The 11,642-nt window shown below is 44.6% G+C and overlaps 1 pseudogene; it reads right to left on the reverse strand.

Annotated features, from left to right (window-relative positions):
* Positions 1-354: 354 nt before the first annotated feature.
* Positions 355-2,722, reverse strand: LOC110121692 (PWWP domain-containing protein 2A-like; annotated as a pseudogene).
* Positions 2,723-11,642: the final 8,920 nt, after the last annotated feature.

Consider the following 11,642-nt stretch of genomic DNA (forward strand, 5'->3'; position numbering starts at 1 on the left):
ACACGTACATGTGTGTATACATATACACATACACACAGTACTAGCTACAAATGGCAATTAACAGTCCCTGCAAAAATTCATTTTCAGTTCAGGCTATGGCTCCTATGCCTTGGAATGGTTTTAGACTTCAGAACTGAAAAATACTGCTAAAATCTCCTTTCCTAAAGACAAAATTTGATTGCTTGTTCAGTTTAAGCTTCTGTCTAAAATGGCTATAAGGTTAAGTATAAAAAAGCAGCCAGCTGAGTGCAGTCTCTCTCGGGTTTGGCCAAGCTGTCTTGTAGAAGTTACCCCTCGCTAGACTAGAAAACCTGGGCGCCTCCCAAAGGCTCTTGCCCACCTTACTGTCCATGCTCACGTTTCAAACTATGTCAGCAGAGCCCGCACTTCAGGGCTTCAGCCTTAGCTGCCTCTGTGATAGCCTTGTGATACAGGCCCTTTCTCTTCTTATTAAAGCGTGACTGGAAGTTTTCTAAGAAGGGGGAGAGTTGCGAAAGAGCCAGAAAAGATGTTGTTGGAGACCCAAACCATGAAATACAGGCCTCCTGTCAGACTAAAAGACCGCTATCTTTTCGGCTCACAGTTATGGTAAGAATACAGGCTGGCCACCAGGGGAAGCCATATATCTTGGCCCAGACAATGTCCCCTACACATATGGTCCTGCCATCTGGTGTGATGCACTTAGAGACGTTTTTGGAAAAGACTTTCATTTTCAAGGAACTACTGAGCTTTTTCTCTTCCTTTGAAGAGGAGGAAGTGGAGGTGGAAGGTGCATGCATACAGCCTGGAGGAAAATCAAAACTTTCAGAAGAACTACACTCAGAGATGGAGGATTTCAAATCATCTGTGCTATCAATGCTACACACTGAAGCACTGGAAGAGTCAGATTTCTTTTGATTTAGGGTCATGTAAACAGAGATACTGCTTTTGCTGCCCTTTCTGCCCAGGGTCTGCAGTTCCTCCAGCTCACCAGGCACAAGCACTGCAGTGCCTGAACCCCACTGCTGGCCTCTTCAGGGCCTTTGGAGGGACTCTGACTTTCTGAAGGGGCCTCACCTGCTGAGCAGGTAGAGGTGCAATGGGACTGGGGCTTGGGTGCCATCTTGCTGCTTCGCATTTTCTCCAGCCCAATCTTCAGAGAAGAGTCATTTTCTTCATTCCTGTATCTCTGGGGCTTTAAACTAACCCGGGGTGGAAGAGAGCCTGAGCTAGGGTTCTGGTATCTACATGTGAAATGGACCTTTGAATGCGCACTTCTGGATGTAAAGGTTTCACTCTGCTTCTTCTGTGCCTTTTCTTTGGCAATTTTCAGCACTTTCCGAGCTTTTGCATGATCCATGTTTTTATTCTGGAGCACTTTTTTAGTATTTAACTGAGCTTTTGATGTATTTGCCTGAGCAGAAACTTTGACTACTCTGCCTCTGCTGTGAGTAATATTTGAAACCTTAACCACAGCATTTCTTTTCTGGCTTTCATTTTGGTTTCTCCCATCCATCTTATGGTCCGTTTTCAGTTTTTTGTTCACAGTAGTTACACTTTCATTTCTCAGTTTTTTATCTTCATATTTAGAAGAGTCACTTGCCCTACCACATTTTCTAATTTCTTTCTTTTTTTTTTTTTTCAACAACAACACTGTTTTTACACTTGTCACACAAAACTTGCCTGGGTTGTAGTTTAATAGCATTCATTATTGAAGTAGGTTCTTCCCTGTACATTTTTCGTTTGGGTCGCTTAATTTTCCGGGGAGGCGGCTGAGGTATTGATTGGTTATATGTGTCCCTGATAAACAAAGGGGGAGGATAAGGTGCTCCTTCATGGAAGAGAGGTGGTGGTTTGGAAATCCACAGGCTTTCGGCCAAGCTGAGCTCAGGAGGCGGGACAGGAGAAGTGTCGTTGGGAACAGCACCATTCACTTCACGCTTGACTTCTGTCCCTTCTTGGAATGTATTACTTTGGAGCTGCATGGCTTCGGATTTATCCTTATATTCCCTTTTGGGAAATACTGTCACAGGGATCCCATGGGGCCCAAACATGTGTCCTGCTCCTTTTCCACAAAAAGATTCTCTTCAAAAATGTCTTCTTCAATCGAATAACTCTTTTTGCACCTTCTTTTTGCAGATTTGAAATCCAGATTCTCACACAATCACTGCCCTTCACTTCTGTTTGATTCAATAGCATACACACTGCTAACCATACATTCTGTCTTGCTAATAAATACATCAGTAGAAAGCACACTGGTCTTATTCTGCTTTCTGTTTTATGAAAACAAAGGTGCAAAAGTCCTAACTCAAAATTCTTCATAAATAAAAAACTAAAAAAAAAATTTGAGAAGTGTTTGCGGTAATGGTAAAAGCTCCCATCTTTTCCCATACTTCTATTGTGTATTTCTTCCCCAAACGAGGAAGATTCTTGTGTCTTGATGGGAGGGCAAGCAGTTAAAAGTAAAACACACTAAAATAAGCCATATCTGAACAGGTGAGATACCATCAGAGTGTGTGCTGTTGCAGGAAACAGAATGGAGAGCTATGAATGGAAGTCTCTGCACTTCATATCTTTTGGACAAATCCATGAGGACCCCGGAGAAGAGCTTCTCTCCGAGGCGGAACGACACGACGAGCGCGTCTTCAATGATGTGGTCCAGTGTGACCCGCACCTCCGAGCCGGGGATCAGCTGCGACACAGCGGAGTTCCCGCCTGCCGGCGGCATGAGAACCGGGGCTGCTGGCTGGGGCAGCGGCGGTTCCTGGCGCTCCTCGGGAGCCGGGGGCTCCTCCGGCGGCGGTGCAGGAGAAGGTGGCAAGCTGGGCCCTTCCTGAGGCACGGGTCAGTGCCGGCCTCGCTGCCGGGGATGGGCTCCATCTCCGGCTCGGCCTCGCCGGCGCGCCCCTCCCTGGGGGACGCTGCAGTCGTTCGTATCTTTTTGAATTATGGTTTTCTCCAGATAGATGTCATGAATATTTGACTGAAGATGTTGCTTATCAAAGACTTTTTCCATATGTGTTGAGCTGAACATATAAAATTTTCTCCTTTTATCAGTTAATGTGGTAAAAGCACATGAGTAGATTTTCCTGCTTTTCAGGATATAACCCATCTCAACCATGATGTATTTTACTGCATTACCGTAATTGGTATGTTGAGATTTTGTTTAGAATTTGTTGCACCTTTGTTTAAAAGTGTGCATGGCTTGTAACTGTCCTCTGTTGTACTGTCCCAATGGGTTTGGGACCGGGTTACACTCATCTCATCATCCAAGTGGGCAGTATTACCTCCCATGTAAGATTGAGGCGATGTGTTCCTTATGTAGTTTCTTGGCCTGGGCCTGGCTTTTGTGTAGATAGATTTTTACATTTTCATTGATTCCTTTACTAGCTACTGATCTGTTCAGCTTTTCTAATCTTTTTAAAATAAGATTTGGTGTTATTTTTCTAAGGAGTGACCTGCATTGTTACTGTGTAATAAGTGACCCCAACCCTTCCTGGCTCATAATAACACTTTCCATCTCACCGCTTCTGTGGCCCAGGAATCCAGGCTCAGCTTAGCTGGCTCCTCAGGCCCAGGTCTTTCATGGGCTGTGACCAGGTGTCACAGAGGCTGCAGTCTTATCTAAAGGCAAGACAGGGCAAGAGTCCTTCTTCAAGTTCATTCATGCTGTCAACAAGATTCAGGTCTTTGCCAGTTGTTCTGTCCGACCTGGCAGTTTGTCCATCAGAGCAAGAGGGGGAGAGAGTGTGAGTCAGCTAGTTGAAGACTCAGTGCTGTAAACCCCATCTTAGAGGCCACCTTCACTACTTTTCATGTACTCTTTTTGTTGAAAGCCAGTCACTAGGTCCAGCCCACACTCAAGGGTGTGAACCTTGGTCATCTTAGACCTCTCTACCCCACGGTCCATGTCAATAACTTTGTCAATTTCTTGGTAAAGAGGTCTTAATATTTTCTTAATTTTTTAATCTCCATGGTATCTGACATTAAGTTCCACCTTTCATTTCTAGAATTTTTTTTCTTTTTTCTCAGTTTATCTCAGCAGAGGTTTATCTGTTTCCCTGCTGCTCAAAGAAAGCCGACTCTCAGCCAACTCTCATGTCCATCACATTTTTGGTTCTCCTGTCATTAATTTATACTTCCATTGTCATCATTTCTTTCTATTCTTTCTGGGTTTTTTTCCTGGTGATCTCTTTACAGGTTATTGAGTTGAAAGCTTAACTTCTTTGTTATTTTTGTAAGTATAGCTTCTTAATTTTCAAGTTTTATTTCTATCGTAAGAATTTTTTAAATTTATTTTTATCAGTTGGAGGCTAATTACTTTACAATATTGTAGTGGTTTTTGCCATACATTTACATGAATCAGCCATGGATTTACATGTGTTCCCCATCCTGATCCCCCCTCCCACCTCCCTCCCCATTCCATCCCTCTGGGTCTTCCCGGTGCACCAGCCCTGAGCACTTGTCTCATGCATCCAATCTGGACTGGCGATCTGTTTCACACTTGATAGTATACTTGTTTCAATGCTATTCTCTCAGACCATCCCACCCTCGCCTTCTCCCACAGAGTCCAAAAGTCTGTTCTATACATTGGTGTCTCTTTTTCTGTCTTGCATATAGGGTTATCATTACCATCTTTTAAAATTCCATATATATGCGTTAGTATACTGTATTGGTGTTTATCTTTCTGGCTTACTTCACTCTGTATAATGGGCTCCAGTTTCATCCATCTCATTAGAACTGATTCAAATGCATTATTTCTAATGGCTCATATTGTAAGAATTTAAAGTTAAACATTTCTTCCTGGTTCTGTAGTCCTGTGTCTGGCGTATTTTGGAGCGTTAGCAGTAACATTGTTCAGCCTCCCTGGCGGCTCAGATGGTAAAGCGTCTGCCTGCAATGCAGGAGACCCGGATTCGACCCCCAGGTCTGGAAGATCCCCTGGAGAAGGAAATGGCAACCCACTCCAGTACTCCCGGAAAACTCCACAGACAGAGGAGCCTAGTCGGCTACAGTCCACGGGGTCGCAAAAAGCCAGATACAACCGAGCAACTTCACTTTGGTATCATTGTTCAGTTCTTGAGCATTTTTGTTGTTCAGTTGCTAAGTCATGTCCGACTCCCCACGACCCCATGGACTGCAGAATGCAAGGCCTCCCTGTTCCTTACTATCTCCTGGAGTTTGCCCAAGTTCATGTCCATTGAATCAGTAATGCTATCAACCATCTCATCCTCTGCCACCCTCTTTTCTTCTTTTGAGCATTTAAATATCTGTTATTACTCTTCTGTGACCCATGAATGATATGGAAAGTACTTTTATTTTCTAAGTGCATGGGGATTGCAGGTTATACATTTATTATTGATTTCAGCTCAGAAGGCTTGTGGGCAGAGGGCACAGATGTGGATTATACCATTTCACCTCCTACTGTCTCCAGGGATCATCTGGTGGTCCCTCTGCCTTTCCTATGTGACTGATGTTCCTTCTCTACTGTGTTGTGGTCCTTTTTACATCCAGTGTTCTCTGTTTTCATGGTGGCATCTCTAGAGTGGGTTTCTTCTTATTTATCCTGCTTTGGAGTCAATGTGCTTCCTGAGGATAAAGTTTTGTGTCTCTTGGGAATTCTGGAAAAATTTCAGCCATTCTTCTGTTGACTTTTGCTTCAATCTAACTTATGCTTGACTTTCTCACACCATTTTCCAAGTCTCATATTCTTGCTCATGTTTGTCTTTTAGTCTTTTTTTTTTTTTCAATCACCATGTTCTGGGTGAATTCCTCCACTTTCCCCTCTAGTTTTCCAGCTGCATCTTCATCTCTGTCTAATCTGCTACTTAACCTGCACATTAAGCTCTTCATTTCAGTGATTCTGTTTTTCATTCCTTTTTATTTTTATTAATTGAGTTATTTGGTTGCACCAGGTGTTAGTTGCAGCATGTGGGATCTTTAGTTGCAGCAAGCAGGATCTAGTTCCCTGACCAAGGATCGATTCTGGGTCCCCTGCATTGGGAGCATAGTGTCTTAACCACTGGACCACCAGGGAAGTCCCTATTTCTCATTCTTAAATGTCCTCAGTAGTTCTTTCCAAACCTGCCTCTTCTCTTGCTTGGTGTTCTCTTATTTTACACTTATTCCAAGTTCTTCTTTTATCTCTAAGCATACTTATTTTATATGTGTGCTCAGTTTCATCCAACTCTTTGCAGGCCCACCAGGCTTCTCTGCCCATAGGACTTCCCAGGCAAGAATACTGGAGTGGGCTGCCACCTCCTCCCCCAGGGAATCCTCCCAACCCAGGGATCAAACCCAGGCCTCCTGCATTGCAGGCAGATTCCTTTTGACTAGTGCCACCTGGGAAGCCCTACTTATTTTATATACTGCAAAGAATAATGCCAACATAATAAAAACCCCAAAATAATACCAAAGTCTTAATTTCTTGAGCATTTGCTATGCTGCCTCTCACTCCCTGAAGCCCAGTTCTCATGTGATTTGTACCCTTGGCTGTGATTTTGTGTTCAGGAGACTTTGTCTCCCTGGAGAGGCTCTGCTTCTCCCAGGAGCCCAGGAGTAGGGCTGATCTGGAAATAAACCATTACAGGCTTATTTCCTGGACTCATAAGAGGGGATTTCTGAAGGTGTCATTGACAAAGAAGGAATTTGATACCCCAAACAAAACTCAGAGCTTGAAGAGATTGCCAAAGTGAACTTACACAAATGCTGGTGAATAAAGCAATTGTGGAAGTTAAAGAATGCTATGGTGCGAGTAGCCCTGAGTGACTCAGCTAACCTGGGGGAGTTTTTTCCTGGCCTAGGACTGCCTCATCAGGGACAAAAGCAGTGTCCAGGACACGGAAACTCGGACACCGTCCCTCCCTGCACACTTCCATTAAGCACTTTATTCAGTTTGGAACACAGTTGCAAAACGTCTCTGATTTTGTCCTCAATGAACTTAACTTCCCATTGACTCCTCTGTTGTCCATGCAATGTAGGTTGTGTGTGTGTGTGTGTGTGTGTGTGTGTGGTTTTTTATTATTATTATTTTGTACTTTTCAAGAACATTTTAGACATCTTTATTATGACTGGAACACTTAACACTAAGTCTGCAGAGCATCCAGCCCTTCGTATATGTTTTTGTTTTATTTTAATCGGAGGCTAATTACTTTACAATATTGTGGCGGTTTTTGCCATACATTCACATGAATCAGCCATGGGTTTACATGTGTTCCCCATCCTGACCCTCCCTTCCACCTCCCTCCCCATCCCATCCCTCAGCGTCATCCCAGCACACCAGACCTGAGCACCCTGCCTCATGCATTAAATCTGGACTGGATATCTATTTCACATATGGTAATATACATGTTTCAATGCTATTCTCTCAAATCATCCCACCCTCACCTTCTCCCACAGAGTCCAACACTCTGTTTTTTACATCTGTGTCTCTTTTACTGTCTCTCATATGGGGCCATTGTTGCCATCTTTCTAAATTCCATATATATGTGTTAATATACTGTATTGGTGTTTTTCTTTCTGGCTTACTTCGCTCTGTATAATAGGCTCCAGTTTCATCCACCTCATTAGAATTTATTCAAATGCATTCTTTTTAATAGCTGAGTAATATTCCATTGTGTATATGTACCACAACTTTCTTATCCATTCATCTGCCAATGGACATCTAGATTGCTTCCACGTCCTGGCTATTGTAAACAGTGCTGCGATGAACATTGGGGTACACATGTCTCTTTCAATTCTGGTTTCCTCAGTGTGTATGCCCAGCAGTGGGATTGCTGGGTCGTATGGCAGTTCTATTTCCAGTTTTTTAAGGAATCTCCACACTGTTCTCCATAGTGGCAGTACTAGTTTCCATTCCCACCAACAGTGTAAGAGGGTTCCTTTTTCTCCATACCCTCTTCAACATTTAAGTTGTAGAAAGAGTGAAAGTGAATTTAAAGGCCTAAATTCAGGTAGCAGGTCAAAGAAGAGCCAGGACTCAAGGCCCTCACCTTTTACCCCAAGTCCAAACTTCAGTTCCCAGAATGTGACCTGATTTCACCTGCTCGGCCAGAAGGTAGAGACATTTTACCAATAGTGCCACTCTTTTTGTGGGTCATGGTAAGAGTAATCTGACAAAGGCCTAGATGCTAGGATAAAACCTAGTCCTTTCTTTGTACCTTCACAAATGTCCTACTGGTAAGGCAGCTACCTATTTCATGCTCTTAGAACTAGGCTGGGGCATCCAGGACACTCACTCATGTGGCACATCCTGTAATTCACACTTCACAGCATGAGGTGTTTCCATGGAAACAACATTCCCGCTGGGGTAGCTTCTTCCATCCACTCCCTTCCTTCTGATCGAAGACTTCCTGGGGTCCTGGTCCCCATGGCAGAACCCAGGAGCAACAGTGGTACTAAGTGTCCCTGAAAACAAAAGTTCCAGCTCCTCAAAAGTCACCCACCTAACAATTAGAAAATGGTGAATGCCACTGGGAGGAAGAGGGGACCTGTTACAAGCTTGCTCAGGGCATCTCCTGAGTCACTCATCAATAACTGAAAGGACACTTAAAGGGCTGGAGGCTCTGCCACCGTGCTAAAGGCCAGAGTGAGATATGCTATCTGTGGCCACAAACAACAACTTTATCCTTCCAGCTGGTAATGGCAAGGGTTACTTATATCTTCTTTTGCTTAATCTTCATACACAACCCCTATTTATCAGATGACAGAATGACTTGAGAAAGTTACAATAAACATGCCTGTGGTTCCACAGTTTGTCAGGACAGGACCTAAGTTTACCTCGTTCTGTCTGATCCCAGTCCCCATACTCCCCACAGTGACAACATGGGTCACTTCTCACCATCACCCAAGACCTCCTGCTTCACGTCCTCCCCACAGCAGACAGACACTGGGCATGCTGAGCAATGCTACAGTGATTTTATTAGAGTAAACCTGATAGAGACCACATAGGGGGGACAGTTGTCAGGATTCCAGCTACAGTTGAGAACAGGGCGGAACATGGAGCGCACACCAGGCATCACTGGCAAAGACTACTTTACCAAAGAGACCGCACTGAGAATTATTCCAAAAACACTGCTCAGCACCAAGGATATCTTATAGCCATTGCAATTGTTGTCAGAGATGATGGAAACCTGGGAGGGCGTAGGAGGAGGAGGGACAACATCTGAGCCCACAGCAGGGCTATCCTGTCTCCCAAGAGTCACCTCACCCTCCAGGATTCAGACCCCTCCCCAGAAGAACATCCTCTCACAGACCCACTACTGGAAGGGGGCTGCCATTAGGCACCAAGGGGAGGATGGCTCCCTAACAACACAGGCACAGGTGTCAGGAGAGAGACTAGCCACCAGCCACGCCAGGAGGGGCGGAGAAGACAAAGGTCAATAGGGCACAGCCAGAACTAGTCCTGAAGGCGGAGCAAGGTGCTGGAGCCTGGGTTTGGGTCACACCTCCTGCACCTGAACCTCTTCTTTCAGGTGTGCTGGGTGGACTAATGTGCATGTAGGAGTCATAAACAAACTCATGTGCTCTGTGTGCTCCTATTAATGCATGAAACTCAGCTCTCAGAAAACCTCTCGTTTTGAACAATCAACAATTTGAGGAAAAGGTGTTGAGACAAACTATCCAAAATCTCCAGTATTGTTTGACAAGAACTATACAGGAAAGATGGTTCTTCAGGAGATACACTGCTAGCCAAGGTGAGCAGTCACAGGTACCTAGAAGCCCCTTCAGGAGCCTCAGACACCAAAACACCACAGTGGAAATTCAGGCTTGTAAACACGGAGACCATGTCAGTGGAAATGGGGCTCTGAGCCAGAGCAATGGTCCACAGAATGGGAACAAGAGGAGGTGATGAAACCTTACAAAGACAGGGAGTCCCTTGCTGGAAAAAGACTCTAAAGCCAGGGGCTCCTTTTCAATATTCCTAAAGTAGAACTGACATGATTCCTACATGTGTGTGAGCTGAAAGCTTCCTTTCCTGCCAAACATTAAAATTCTACTCCTTCAATGCTAGTTCCACTCACTGAGGGAAAAAACAATCACCTGCCTCAACACACTTGGCCTCACAACCCTATTGTGTATGAGAGTTGATTCGCACGCTGTGGGCATATTTGACAACAACAGAGGCTGGATGTGCACATGGACTGCCCTTGCATATTACAGGTGTTGCCAGGGTGGAGCAAAGGTTCATGAGCTTCTTTGCTGATAGCTCCTGTCCATCACATATCCCATGACTGCATGATCTGTTCCCATGTGGCATACCACACTATGCTTGTCAGTGGGCAGGGCAGAGTGGGGTCAGGAGAGTAAATTACCATGATTTGTGCAATATGCAGCCTGGCATTAAATCCCTCCTCATTGAAGCAATCCTGGATTTTTCCAAAGGCTGCCTTTTCCTCATCAGTTCAGTTCAGTTCAGTTGATCAGTCATGTCCAACTCTTTGTGACCCCATGAATCACAGCATGCCAGGCCTCCCTGTCCATCACCAACTCCCAGAGTTTACTCAAACTCATGCCCATCGATCAGTACTATCAACCAAATCGAGTGTTGAGTTCAATAATGTTTCACTTCCAGCTAACACCGCTGAAAGCTAATGCTGGAGAGGGTGTGGAGAAAAGGGAACCCTCTTACACTGTTGGTGGGAATGCAAACTAGTACAGCCGCTATGGAAAACAGTGTGGAGATTTCTTAAAAAACTGGAAATAGAACTGCCATATGACCCAGCAATACCACTTCTAGGCATACACACTGAGGAAACCAGATCCGAAAGAGACACGTGCACCCCAATGTTCATCGCAGCACTGTTTATAATTGCCAGGACATGGAAGCAACCTAGATGCCCATCAGCAGACGAATGGATGAGGAAGCTGTGGTACATGTACACCATGGAATATTACTCAGCCATTAAAAAGAATTCATTTGAATCCGTTCTAATGAGATGGGTGAAACTGGAGCCCATTATACAGAGCGAAGTAAGCCAGAAAGAGAAAGATCATTACAGTATACTAACACATATATATGGAATTTAGAAAGATGGTAACGATAACCCTATATGCAAAAAAAAAGAAAAAGAGACTCAGATGTATAGAACAGACTTGTGGACTCTGTGGGAGAAGGCGAGGGTGGGATGTTTCAGAGAACAGCATCGAAACATGTATATCTAGGGTGAAACAGATCACCAGCCCAAGTTGGATGCATGAGACAAGTGCTCAGGCCTGGTGCACTGGGAAGACCCAGAGGGATGGGGTGGAGAGGGAGGTGGGAGGGGGGACCGGGATGGGGAATACATGTAAATCCATGGCTAATTCATTTCAATGTATGACAAAAACCACTGCAATGCTGTAAAGTAATTAGCCTCCAACTAATAAAAATAAATATGGAAAAGAAAAAAAAAATACAGGGCAGGCTTCCACTGAAGGAAAGACAAAAAACATCTTGTCAAAGAATAACCAGAGTAGGAGGTTCCTGTTTCCACCACTTGATAGAAACTCACACATTCAAAGCTTTCAGACTCACCTCCCACAAAGACCCAGCCTCTCCCAGGACTGCTTAACATCCCAGGCTGAAAACCTCCCAGCAGAGGGAGCAGCAAGAGGGGTGAGGCCTGGAGATCCCTCTAGCCTTGACCACTGCCCCAGGCATACCAGCCTGCTTCCTCCCTCCC

Source organism: Odocoileus virginianus, chromosome 20 (assembly GCF_023699985.2).
Source record: "Odocoileus virginianus isolate 20LAN1187 ecotype Illinois chromosome 20, Ovbor_1.2, whole genome shotgun sequence".
Lineage (NCBI taxonomy): Eukaryota > Metazoa > Chordata > Mammalia > Artiodactyla > Cervidae > Odocoileus > Odocoileus virginianus.